Source organism: Apium graveolens, chromosome 3, assembly GCF_009905375.1.
Source record: "Apium graveolens cultivar Ventura chromosome 3, ASM990537v1, whole genome shotgun sequence".
In the NCBI taxonomy this organism is placed as follows: Eukaryota; Viridiplantae; Streptophyta; class Magnoliopsida; order Apiales; family Apiaceae; genus Apium; species Apium graveolens.
The window spans coordinates 356149-370184 of NC_133649.1; the positions used below are offsets into that span (position 1 = coordinate 356149).

The following is a 14036-nucleotide window of genomic DNA, read 5'->3' on the forward strand; positions in this document are numbered from 1 at the left end:
TCGAATGTCAGGATTAGAAAAATCTGGTAAAAGTACCCCTCCTGACAACGAGACTCGTTCCCGATTTACAGGATTAATATTTTAAAATGATTTTTCGACGATCCAACCGTACGGATGTTAAGATATATCGATTTTAGTCATAAGAACAAATTATTAAAAAATTTGAAATTCATTTTGCATGCCAGGATTAGAAAAATTTGGTAAAAGTATCCCTCCCAACAACGAGACTCGTTCCCGATTTACAGGATTAATTTTTTAAAATGATTTTTCGACGATCCAACCGTACGAATGTTAAGATATATCGATTTTAGTTATAAGAATAAATTATTAAAAAATTTGAAATTCATTTTGCATGCCAAGATTAGAAAAATTTGGTAAAAGTACCCCTCCCGACAACGAGACTCGTTCCCGATTTACAGGATTAATTTTTTAAAATGATTTTTCAACGATCGAACCGTACGGATGTTAGGATATATTGATTTTAGTCATAAGAAAAAATTATTAAAAAATTTGAAATTCATTTTGCATGCCATGATTAGAAAAATCTGGTAAAAGTACCCCTCCCGACAACGAGACTCGTTCCCGATTTACAGGATTAATTTTTTAAAATAATTTTTCGACGATCCAACCGTACGGATATTAGGATATATCGATTTTTGTCATAAGAAAAAATTATTAAAAAATTTGAAATACATTTTGCATGTCAGGATTAGAAAAATCTGGTAAAAGTACCCCTCCCGACAACGAGACTCGTTCCCGATTTACAGGATTAATTTTTTAAAATGATTTTTCGACGATCCAACCGTACGGATGTTAGGATATATCGATTTTAGTCATAAGAAAAAATTATTAAAAAATTTGAAATTCATTTTGCATGTCAGGATTAGAAAAATCTGGTAAAAGTACCCCTCCCGACAATGAGACTCGTTCCCGATTTACAGGATTAATTTTTTAAAATAATTTTTCGACGATCCAACCATACGGATGTTAGGATATATCGATTTTAGTCATAAGAAAAAATTATTAAAAAATTTGAAATTCATTTTGCATGTCAGGATTAGAAAAATCTGGTAAAAGTACCCCTTCCGACAACGAGACTCGTTCCCGATTTACAGGATTAATTTTTTAAAATGATTTTTCGACGATCCAACCGTACGGATGTTAAGATATATCGATTTTAGTCATAAGAACAAATTATTAAAAAATTTGAAATTCATTTTGCATGCCAGGATTAGAAAAATTTGGTAAAAGTACCCCTCCCGACAACGAGACTCGTTCCCGATTTACAGGATTAATTTTTTAAAATGATTTTTCGACAATCCAACCGTACGGATGTTAAGATATACTGATTTTATTCACATGAAAAAAGTATTAAAAAATTTGAAATTCATTTTGCATGCCAGGATTAGAAAAATCTGGTAAAAGTACCCCTCCCGACAACGAGACTCGTTCCCGATTTACAGGATTAATTTTTTAAAATGATTTTTTGACGATCCTACCATACGGATGTTAGGATATATCGATTTTAGTCATAAGAAAAAATTATTAAAAAATTTGAAATTCATTTTGCATGCCAGGATTAGAAAAATCTGGTAAAAGTACCCCTCCCGACAACGAGACTCGTTCCCGATTTACAGGATTAATTTTTTAAAATGATTTTTCGACGATCCAACCGTACGGATGTTAAGAAATCTCATTTTAGTCACATGAAAAAAGTATTAAAAAATTTGAAATTCATCTCGAATGTCAGGATTAGAAAAATCTGGTAAAAGTACCCATCTCGACAACGAGACTCGTTCCCGATTTACAGGATTAATTTTTGAAAAGCATTTTTCGATGATCCAACCGTACGGATGTTAGGATATATCGATTTTAGTCATAAGAAAAAATTATTAAAAAATTTGAAATTCATTTGCATGCCAGGATTAGAAAAATCTGGTAAAAGTACCCCTCCCGACAACGAGACTCGTTCCCGATTTACAGGATTAATTTTTTAAAATGATTTTTCGACGATCCAACCGTACGGATGTTAAGATATATAGATTTTAGTCATAAGAACAAATTATTAAAAAATTTAAAATTCATTTTGCATGCCATGATTAGAAACATCTGGTAAAAGTACCCCTCCCGACAACGAGACTCGTTCCCGATTTACAGGATTAATTTTTTAAAATGATTTTTCTCAGACGTTGTCGTATAAACTATGTACAACAGGCTTTTTAAAAATACCGTTGTGTGATTCAACAACGGTTTTTTTCTTGGAAACCGTTATTGACATTGTTTTTAAATAACCTTTTTTGGTTATAAACCGTTGTATGAATTTGGCACTATTTATTTGGTTGATATTACATCCCACAATTGTTTTATATTAAAAACTGTTGTGTGACTTTTGTTAAGACAACACATTTTATTTTTCAGACAATTATTTTTAATGCCATATATTTTATTGACTTTGTTAATATATATTCCTTAAACTGTTGATGTTAATATATATTGATTTTATTCACTTAAAAAATATTTTAAAATTTTCAAATATATCTTTCTTGAAATTATAACGAAAATGTAGTGAAAGTGGTAGTTCCTAAAATGGATTTCGTTCCTGCTTAACAAAATAATTTTTTGAAATGATTTTTTTCTAATATCTAACCATATGGATATTAATATATATTTGTTTAAGTGAATTATAAATTAATGAAAATGTTAGATTGAATTTTATTACATTAATATGTAATATAAAATTTTATGTAATAATTTATAAATTCAAAAAAATATCTTGCATAACTTTACAAGAAGATTCTAGTTGAAGTACTACTTTCTCAAACTAGACACGTTCCTCATTAACAAAATGATTATTTAAATAAATTTTTCGACGATCCAACCATACGGATGTTAAGATATATTAATTTTGATTATCTTCTTATAAAATAAAGTAAAAAAATTATAAAATAATACATATAAATAAAAAAATATCTATTTACCCCTATTTCACCTTAAACCCCACTTTTTCATTTTCCCCTTGTTTAAATTTTCATTTCCCCCTTCACCCAAATTTCACTTTTTAGGCCATTTTTTCATTCCATCTCCTCTATTTTTAGTTTGCCCCCAAGTGAAAATTTTATTTCCCCCTTATATCTCCCCCCATTTTGTTAACCCCGTTTATATCTCCTTCTCATCGGTGTCTGCTCTCACCCCTCTATTTTCCCTGTTCTCTCTCTCCCAACTCTCCCTTCTCATCACTGACTCTCTCTCTCCATCTCCCCATTCTTTCTGTCCCAACTCCCCCTTCTCATGGATCTCTCTCTCTCTATCTCCCCATCTTTTGTTCACTCATTTCCCCTTTACATGGTAGTCCATCTCCCTCTCTAAGCTGTAACTCCCTTTCTCTCATGTTCTCTCTCTTTGAACTTCCTATGCGGCCTCTCTTTCCATCACACCATCTGTGTAATTAAAACCTAATTTTTAACACCTCAATTTACTCTAACCTCTCACCTCTCTAAATCCAAACCCAAACTCCAATTCAAATCTTAGAAACTAACCCCTAACTCGAGTTATTCAAAAGCTCGATTTCAAACGCAAACCCTAGTTCGATTTTTGGGTTAAAGGTATACACTTGTCTTATTTCTTTTTTAAATGATTTTATTTTCATTGCCTTGGGTTTTATATTCTTTTCATATATTATTAAAGGAGCTCATATGTTCAATTAATGTATTAGTATTAAAAACCTACTAATTTGTTATGTCATGTAATTTTATACTGCAATTTTTATTTCATCCATTTTGCAGGTGGTCCTATGATATTAATTAATTTTTGATTGCTCACTCTTATCAGTGTATGTATGTTTTCTTAGCTGCTGGATAAATTTTAGTTATATGATTGCTCAATTCACATATTTTATTTCAATAGATTCTTGATTTTTGGATGCTTTTAATATATGATTTGTTCTTATCTTGATTTTATTGCTTTTAATTAATATTTTTTGCTTCAGATTAAATAAATTTTCATGCTGTCTATTCTAAACAAAGTTATATGATTGATTTAAGAAATTATTGGTTTTGCAAGTACTATGATTCAAGATTGCATGTATCTTAACTTTGTTCTATTTTTATCAAACTATTGGTTGTTTGTAGTACCTGGTAAACAAGTTTGAATGGGATGCGGAGAGATTATATAAACTTTGTTGATATGTTTAACCAAGCCCATGTATAGATTGTTGCTAGAGGAGGAAAGAAGTTATCTAGAGTTGCAACTGTTGTAGGGGTATTGTCTCAATAGAAAGGATGATACTTGTTGGAAGCCAACATCCACACCAGGAACATAGAAGACAAGATGTGAGTGATGGGTTAGAAGGTGTAGTCGAATCTTGTGATTTGGTGGAGGTCTTTATTAATTGTCTTATGTGAATACAAAATAAAATAGAAGCTTACACAACTCTCGTGTATCAACAACATATACTTTTTTTGCAGGTTGAACTTGACTAACCAAAGATTGCCAAGTTGGTATCGTTGAAGAGTGTATTGAAGATTCTTGTGTGAACTGTACAAAGATAACTGCTAGAAGAAAATGGAGTTTGTAAAAGTGATCATTAGGTTTGAACTTTTTGTTTTAAATTAAACCTGAAGTATTTTATTATTTGCATAAATTGATACATGGAATTGAATTTATGAAGAGAGGAAGTTTTAGTCACGAGGAGCTTAATATTTTTGTTTCTCTATTGGAATTTGCCGGACAAAATAAGACCCGAGAGCAAAGACCACGAGAATGTCTTGGACAACTGCCAACCACAGGAAAATCAATTATTAATCTTCAAGCCATGGAAATCAAAATTTATTGATGATATGAACCTATTACAGGGGATTCAAAAGCTAAAAATTCATTGGAAAATATAGTTGGATATAGTTGAGCAAAAAAGGTATTTATAGTTGGCATATTAGTGCGTATACTAGAGAAAGCGTCATGTGTGTTTGCACATGTAAATGTCACCTGAATTTCTAAAGAAAGTTAACTCAGATTTTTCATTTTTATATGTTTTAACAAGCAATATAGAGTCCCGAAGTACATGTACTCGAATGGTCTTATTTTTCTTAAGATAGAACTTGGTTATACTTAGTTGGTTTTTAGTTGAAATGGTGTAATGGATGGTTGGTTGATTGCTGGAGTAATGGAGGGTTGGTTGTTTGCTAGTGTAATGGTGATGACTTGATTGTAATCTCAATGGTTTTTCTTTGGATTTTAAATTTGATGGCATATTAATTTTACAATGTTGTTTTATTTGCTTTGCATTTGGAAACCATTGTCTGAGGGGATTTTAGCCCGTAAGTTATCCAGTTAAAACATTGTTATAGTTTGTTTGACACAATAATTTCAAAAACTAAAAGCTTGTTATATTGACTTTCGCACAATACCAAACTGAATAAAAAACCCTTCTCTATAAAACTAATTATGTTCAGACAACACCATTTGTTATAAAAAAAATCATATCTTAAACACTAACTCAACACATTGTAAACTAAAAGACAAGTGTGAAACTAAATCACACAACACAAGAAATAGGACAAATCTTGTATGAGAAGAGTTCCTACAACACAAAACAAAATGCAAGTGTTGTCTGTAGAATTTTACTACAAGAGCTATTTAATTCATTTGTGTTGTGTGTTGATCTGTAGAACAACCATTTGAGGACAATAAGAGTTGTATTACTTGTTTTGTTCTTATATTATTATGGACACACTACACAACCGTTTCCAGAACACTTGACTAATACAGATGTTTACAATATAAGTTACAAGAATGCGTTGTCTATTCTGGATGTAACACAACAGGTTTACTACTCTGGTCGTTGTCTGTGCTCATTCACACAACAGTTTTTTCCCGTTGTCTGATCCATGTAAGAGACGGCGGCTCAATAGTCAACGGTTTTTCAGGGTATCAGATAACGGGCAAAAACCGTTGTGTGAGCCGATTTTCCTTGTAGTGCTTAGTGATTTAAATGCAGACTTTAAGATTAGGGGGATGGGTTTTTGGGATTTTGCGTTCATGGGTTGTGGTTAAGAAAGGGTTTGTGGAGTGTAATGTGTTTGTTTGTAATGTTCTTACGATGATGTATTTTAAGAGTGGGGTTTTGAGGGATGCGCGGAAGGTATTTGATGATATGTGTCATATAGGGGTTGAGGATGTTGTTTCATGGAATTCGATTGTGGCTGTGTACGTGTAGAGTAGGGGATGTTAAGGGTGTGTTGAGGTTGTTTGAGAGGTGGGGAGAAGGGGGAGTTTGGTGTGATGGTGGATGTGGTTAGTCTTGTTAATGTTCTTCCTGCTTGTGGGGTTGAGAAAGTGTGGAGGAGATGGAAGGAGGTTCACGGGTATGCGCTTCGGAGTGGGCTTTCTCATGATGTGTTTGTGGGGAATGCTATTGTGGATATGAATGCAAAGTGTGAGTTGATGGATGATGTGAGTAAAGTGACTGAGAGTATAAAGGTGACAGATGTTGTTTTTTGGAATGCAATGGTTATCGGGTATTTTCAGGTTAGGAGGTTTGAAGATGCTTTGAGCATGTTTGAGATGATAAAAAGTGGAGAAGAGGTTTGGTATTGACGGGAAGTGGAAAGAGGAAGATTGAAGAGGATGGATTTTGGTTGCGTTCAGGCGATTTTTGCTCTGATTTTAGTTGATTTCATGGTTACTTTTGTGATATTAGTATTGGCCCTGCAGGCGCACTTATTTTCCGTCATTTGCAACCACTTGCAACTTATTTTGCAACTAAATGTAATTTTCAACATATTTTTTCAAATTTGCATTTGTGGTTGCATATATGGTTGCTAGCAGTTGTAGGTATGGTTGCAAATACAACCTTCATCTTTACCTTTGGATAAGAGATACTTCAGTTTATGCCAAGTATCTCAACACTGATCACAATAACAAGTTATGTTATGCAAAAGATTCCTTAGAAGAGGGTCACGTTTCAGATTCTGATACAGTAATCTCCCATGAACAAGAGTGTCAAATAGGTAAAACCATAATTAGTAGTTGATTGTTCCAAGTATTAAAACAATAAAATGATATGCAATGCGGTAACTGATAAGTAAGCACACAAATAGGGATTAGTTAAAGTACCTATGATAATGATCATCATCAAAATCATAACCAATGGCCTCGTCAGAGCAATTAGTTAGCATCTTTAAGTTATGTTTTTTTCATCAATGCTATTTTTATGTCTGATCATACATACCCCAAGTATATCAACACTGATCACAATAACATTTGAGTAATTGTTTAGAGGTTCACCAATTCCATAATTGGGTTTTAGAAGCTTGAGTAAGACTGTAACATTTGCGGTTACATCTAAAGTTACATAATTTATGTATTAGGTAAATTTTTAATTTTTAAAGTTGCATAGGTGGTTGAAATCTAGGTTTAAATTATTTCTATAAAGTTAATTTACAGTTATGGTGAGATTACATTTAGAGTTACATAATGGTTATATTAGATATTAATAATCTTGTAATTTTTATAGTTGCATATGTTGTTGAATTCTAGGTTTAAAACATGTATATAAGGTTGCATTAAACATGTTATATTTAGGATTGCATAAGTAGTTTCATAAAAAGTTACAAATAACATTGTATCTTGCTTTTTATAACAACATAATATGAAATGTGTTGCATTTGAGATTTCTTTGAGTTGCAAATGTAATTGAGGTATCTGGTTGAGATTTCTTTGAGTTGTATTTGTAGTTGAATAATGGGTTTATAGTTTCGTATTTATATGAGTTGCACCGGTAGTTGAATTTTGGATTTATTTGAGTTACAAATGTAGTTGCAGATAAGGTTTCTAGTTGAATTTGAGATTTATTTGATTTGTATATGCAGTTGCTTAGTTGCTCATAGTTGCTCATAAGATCTCTCAATGATACTGTCGCAACCGTAAGTTAGTGAACTAGTTTGAAATAAGTTTTAGAAAATGCACAACCTAACTATTGAATACACCAAAATCTTCGATGTAAGTAATATGACCAAGAGCAATTTCAGATGAATCTTAAATCAAATTTAGAACCAAATTATAATTCATCTTGGACCATAATTTAATAGTTTTTTAATATTTAGAGTTCAATAATCCCCTACTGGGTTTTAGAAACTTTTATAAGACTGTAATATAACGTACAACGATTTTATAATTTTTAATTTAACCCTAAACCCTACAATTCAAACATTTTATGCTCAACATTGAGTTTCATAATATGTTTACATATTAAATTTTAAACATTTTGTAATTGCATATGTGGTTGCAATCTAGGTTGAATATCATGTGTATAAGGTTGTATAATATGTTTAATATCAAAATCTATCACATTAGGTTGTTTATCATGCATGCTTTTTTATTAGACTTAGAGTTTATGGAGAGGTTGCATTGAGAGTTACATAAGTGGTTGCATAAATAATGTCACAAACATTATATGCAATGTTGCTTCTGTGGTTGCATTGAGAGTTGAATCATGTACATAAGGTTGCATAAAGAGTTCAATATGTAGATCTATCACAAGATGGTATAGTACAAATGCTTTCATAAACCTTTTAATCATATTTCTTATTCAAATAAAAATGAAGCCAAAACTGAATTTGTGTTATACAACATGAAACAACTATTTTATGCCAATTGGTGTTTCCTTGGCTTCATAAATCTGAAATTTTGATAAATCTCGATGGTGTTTGTCAATGATCACCTCGTCTTTCTTGTGATGTATAATATCTTCTTCTACTGTTGTTTCAGTTGGTATTTGTAGTATTTCTATTAAAATTAGGTCTGCGTAATCCACTTAATCTCCAATCATTATGGTATTTACTTCATCACTGATATCATTTGTTGCGTTTGATGGTATAACCTATTAAATTTGAATATCAACACGTCAATATTTGTTATCCTTTCACTATTAAAGATGGTAGCTGATAGTTCCATAACCGAGTTTTCAATTATTATTCACAAAGGGTATGTGTTGAAGTCCGTTTCCCTTATCTTGAGCTCTTTATAGAATAGTCATTAAAGATCGTCAAAAATTGTGAAAGGAGAACATGCCTAACAATGAAAATTACACAACCAAAGAACATGTTAGGTGACATAATTTATAGGAATTTATCAATTCATATATAACATAGTTGAAGATATCAATTGCAATCACAAACTGCTAAAATGCAGGAAAAAAATAACATCTAGGCTTTTTAAAAATATATGCAACTTAATACAGAACATTTTTCCAGAATCAATTGCATTAGCAAAGTCATAAATTGAAAAAACGGGGTAAACCATGTATTTTTCGGACATAAACAAATTCATCACATTGTTCAACATGTATTGCTGCATGTAATTCCTTAAATTAAAGTACATCTAGATGAGGTGTTTTAAGCATCAACTAATGCACCAATTTGACTTATTTTTAAAAAGTATCAAAATGTAGCAAGTAAATACATTACATGCTTAGAAACTTTAACTGCAACCTAAACTTCATAAAATGGATCTCCATGTAATTTTTGCAAGTACAAATTAATTCCTTTTTTGGAATAATTTTTTTAAAGTTATACAACATATAACTGATGACAGAAATGCTTTAACAAATGACAAGATCATTGCAAACCGATCCTCCTAAACTGCAAGGAGCTCTCGATTTTCCTCAACCATAACAAATACAATAGTTTAAGTTAATTATTGCAAAGTTCGCAACCTAGTGACTGAGTACACAAATGTTTTGACAAGATTGTTGCAACCTGAACTTCCTAAATTGCAAGAACCTCTCGATGTAATTTTTAAAAAGATAAACCAATAAAATAGTTCTAGTTAACTATTCAAAATTGTGCAACACTACAAGAAAAAAGTCCATAGACATCGGTTTTTGACCGATGTCTATGCTGTCTGGCAACCGATGTTGATGTCGGTGATGTCTATTCTAGACATCGGCCATAACCCGATGTCTTTACTAGCTTAGACATCGTTTCTAAAAAAAAACTGATGTTCATGCATTGTTTTTTTACAAAAAATGTTAGAAATAAATAATTTAATAAATAAATTACACTTATTACAACAGATTAAACATATAATGAGTTATGTTTTTTACCACATAGACATCATATATTTTCTTTTAGGTGATGTAAAATCAGATATTAAACATCGATTTATTCAGTAAAATGCGATGTCTATAGTTGCACATAAACATCAATTATATGCCAAACAAAGTGATGTCTGTTCAATTTACACTTGAATATGTCTATCTTTGACATCAGTTTTTTTTATCAAAAATGATGTACATTAACTTTTTTGACATCAGTTTTTCTTCTTTAAAAGTAATGTATAATTATTTTTGAGATATCAGTATTTATTCATTAAAAGTGATGTACAATTGTTTTTTGACATCAGTATTAATTCATTAAAATACGTGTTTGCATCTCAGTATTTCAGCACTATTTTTATTTTTGAAGTTAAATGCTGCAATTGGAAGATCTGAGAATTAATATATATTTGAAATTCTACACTGCCAGTGCAAACTACAAAGATTATTTGATGAAATATTTACAAGATTTTCAGCAAGATCAAATCAACCAAATCAAGAGTCACACTAGTTCCCCCTGTTATGATACAAAGTTGTGCGCACTAGTAAGCTGGTTTTGCAACAACTTTACTTTGATGCTTGAGGACTTTGTAATAGAGCAGCTATATCCAGTCCATGACTCCCACTCCGTTGTAGTCCCTCCACAGTGGATAAAAGTGAGTAATCTGCGGGTTTCACAATAGCTCTTTGTCTCAGAATATGGAGGTGATCTTGATTTGGAAGCAACTCGACATCATAGTTGAAGAGTAAGATTGTTGTTGCACTTACATTGAGGTTTTCGGGAGCAGGGAAGATCTTTCTTTAAGCACCAAGCAACTCTACAAAATAAACTAAGCTAGTTCATGGCGTGCTTATAAAAAACTAGTAGATATCATATCTATAGAAACTTACGAATTGTTATTTGAAGATGACATGCTGGATACAAGATTCTTGTAAAAGATACAAAAGGAATTTAAAAAAATATTGATATTTAGTTTATAGAGTATATGAAGCAGGAAGAAACCTACACATTAGATGGCTGGCAGTTATATTCAGCTATCCGTGAAAAATTGTTGTAAGATACATCACTGCAGCCAATACAATTATGAAATTTGTGAATACGATAAACATGGAACTTAATAATGATCCATCCTGGCATGTGGTTTCTCTAAATCTAGATGATATATTGAACTGAAAGCTGTGTAAAGAACTAACAAATTTTCTTTGCTGCCAGAAATCCAACTTGGTATCTCTCCAGTCAATGAATTGTGATTCAGATACCTACATTCGATTACAAGTTGGTGTCACACTTCTGAGTACATTATTTTGCAAATTACATAGAGGCTAAAGTAAACATGTATAGGAAAGAAGATAAATTATGCAAGTCCAGCTATCCGAGTTAGTTGCATGTGTTCCTGGAAGGTAATAATTTCTTATAATAAGTATTTGAAATAAATTCACATACAGATATTGTATACTAAGGTCGTTTAAGAGCGCCATTGAATCTGGTATTTGGCCAGTCAACCGATTAAAGCTCAGATCTCTGCAAACAAATAAAATAAAACTCAAAATGATTAAATTTTGATATATTTCCTAGCATACATGTTTCTGCAGGTTTTTGCATTCAACATGGCACATCACACGCTACACAAGCATATAAAGCTAATTTTTAGGACCTAACTGTAAAAGTAGAACAATACTTTTGAAAATCCAGAAGTACCCTCATAATTTATAATGTTCTTCTTTATATGCATAGATAGAATAGTGTAACTAAATTATTATAAGGAGAGTCTCTGAATGTGCTAATGAATTCTACATAGTAATACTTAAAAATATAGGTCTCTGTTGTGTGCTTGTATCGACTAATGCATCTGTGAAAACATATATAGTACATTGTAATCCCTCACACGCGCATGCACAGACATACATTGTGAGGAACTCCATTACCAGAAATTAGTTCCGGATTGAGCAATAATAAAAGTTAGCTTACAGGGTTTTTAGTTGACCAAGTACTCCAAAGTATTCTGGAATTGCACCATTGATCAAGCAATTTCTTAATATCCTGCAAAAGAAAGAAATGTTAACTAATTTTTTCAGGGAAACACATCTGCATCAGACAAAATTTATGTACGACTTACAGCACATGCAAGGATTGCATATCTTTTAAATCTGGGATAGTCGATTTTCTTCCAGTCAGATCAGATATCCTCCTATCAACAGAAAGCATAGAAGTAATCAACTGATCTCAAAAGTCCAAACCAAAAATCAACTACAATGATAGAAAGTCATGAAGGTATTAAACATTGGCTAGATATTTGAGCAGTTCTTACAGTTCTATTAGATTTCTCAGACGGGAGATGCTCAAAGGAATTGGACCCTCCAGTCCTATTCCCTGCAAGTCCCTGCACAAAATTTGAAGTTTATTGAGAGGTATATGTAACCGTAGTTTCTAGAATATGTACTAACAACCAAGTAGAACCAAACTGAAGCATAATCGACCAAAATTACTCACAGTCTTGTCATATTTGTCCAGTTTCCAATGAAATCGGGTATCTTCCCAGAGAAATCATTCCCATCTATCCTACTGCAAGGAGTAGTTAATTTTAAGACTCTGTTAAACTTAGAAATATACAGTATAGATGAAGTAGTACTTACAAATCCTCTAGATTCCTCAGGTTGCCAAATGTTTCTGGTATTGTTCCATTTAATTTATTTGCAGAAACAACGCTGTGAAGATTGTTTGCAAGATTTCCATCAATAGATAAATAATGATAGAAGTGTTAAAGCATCATGTAATTATGTTTTAATTATGATAAAAATGTGAACACATTATGTAATAAATAAAAGCCCTCCATGAAGAACCCTTTAGGCATGTAATTATAATTCTTACAATCTCCTCAAGCCAATCAAACTTCCAAAGTTTCGAGGAATAGGCCCTTCAAGTAGATTATCTTCCAAAAACCTGAAAAGTTCAGCTCAGATTAAGTCAACCAAAGGTTATACTTGAAATCCAAGTCATATAGATCACATTTTCACTTACAGCTCCTGAAGAGTAGCGATGTTGGCTAGTTCCTGAGGAATCGAACCTTGGATACGATTCCCCAAAAGGGATCTGCAGAAAGGAGAGTTCTAATTTACTACAACTCTAAGAGGTCATGCTAGGAAGCTTAATTTAAAGATATGTTTAGTTCACTACACTGCACAAAAAAATGCAGACAAGAAATTAACAAGCAACACAACAAAACCATACAGAAAGACAACGCGAAGCTGACCAAAAGCTCTGGGAATGGTTCCTCCGAGGACTCAGAGGCATGAACCTCGAGTGAGAAGAAGGCCCAGATGAGAAATTCACATGATCACCAAACCTATTCATTGGGGAGCTTAATCATGTATTAGTCTTATTATAAGATCTGAAGTTTCCCACATCATTCATCCCCGCGAATCCTGTTAATAAGCATCAAGTTCTTAGCAGCCAATACAGAATCATTGCTACAATAATACAGAAATCAAAATACTGAAAGTAGTATCCATATTTAAGTTTTAACTAACAACATGTTATTTTTAGACACATACAAGACTCAACCAAAACTAAACCAGGTCATAGTGTTCAACAAAATTTTTGTTTTGTCAACTACAGAGCATGGCACATACATCTGTTTCAACTTTTCACAAAATTAAAGCAACATGAGCTATTTCGAACATAAATATGTGATAAATCATTAATCAGTGACAACATTTTACAGGAAAGATCCAGCAGACGAGCACAAACAAGCTTTTAGATGTTCATTCCTCTAGATCCAAACTAAAAGGCAAGTAAAAGGTCATAATATAAAACTAAAATAAACAAAAAGATCATAGATTGTATCAGTTTTCTTTCACATGTACTTTAACTATCACATACATATGTAGTTCCTTTTTTATGCAACCAATCAAAATTATTCTAGTAAATCTAAAGCTCATCATCAGA

General features: G+C 32.0%; 2 long non-coding RNA genes across 4 annotated transcripts; one reads left to right on the plus strand and one right to left on the minus strand.

The window, feature by feature from the left end:
* The first annotated feature begins 3525 nt into the window (after window positions 1-3525).
* Window positions 3526-4587, plus strand: LOC141710484 (uncharacterized). The gene is made up of 4 exons (XR_012570945.1): window positions 3526-3602; window positions 3783-3829; window positions 4128-4347; window positions 4464-4587. It is a non-coding gene; the product is annotated as an uncharacterized LOC141710484 (long non-coding RNA).
* A 7514-nt stretch (window positions 4588-12101) lies between these two features.
* On the minus strand, window positions 12102-13529 carry LOC141710485 (uncharacterized). Of its 3 annotated transcripts, none has more exons than XR_012570948.1 (7): window positions 13342-13529; window positions 13110-13181; window positions 12960-13031; window positions 12725-12796; window positions 12582-12653; window positions 12208-12279; window positions 12102-12131 (listed from the first exon to the last, which is right to left on the minus strand). It is a non-coding gene; the product is annotated as an uncharacterized LOC141710485 (long non-coding RNA). The 3 variants fall into 3 exon arrangements; XR_012570947.1 differs by having other exon boundaries at window positions 13320-13528; XR_012570946.1 differs by lacking the exon at window positions 13342-13529 and having other exon boundaries at window positions 13110-13283.
* Window positions 13530-14036: the final 507 nt, after the last annotated feature.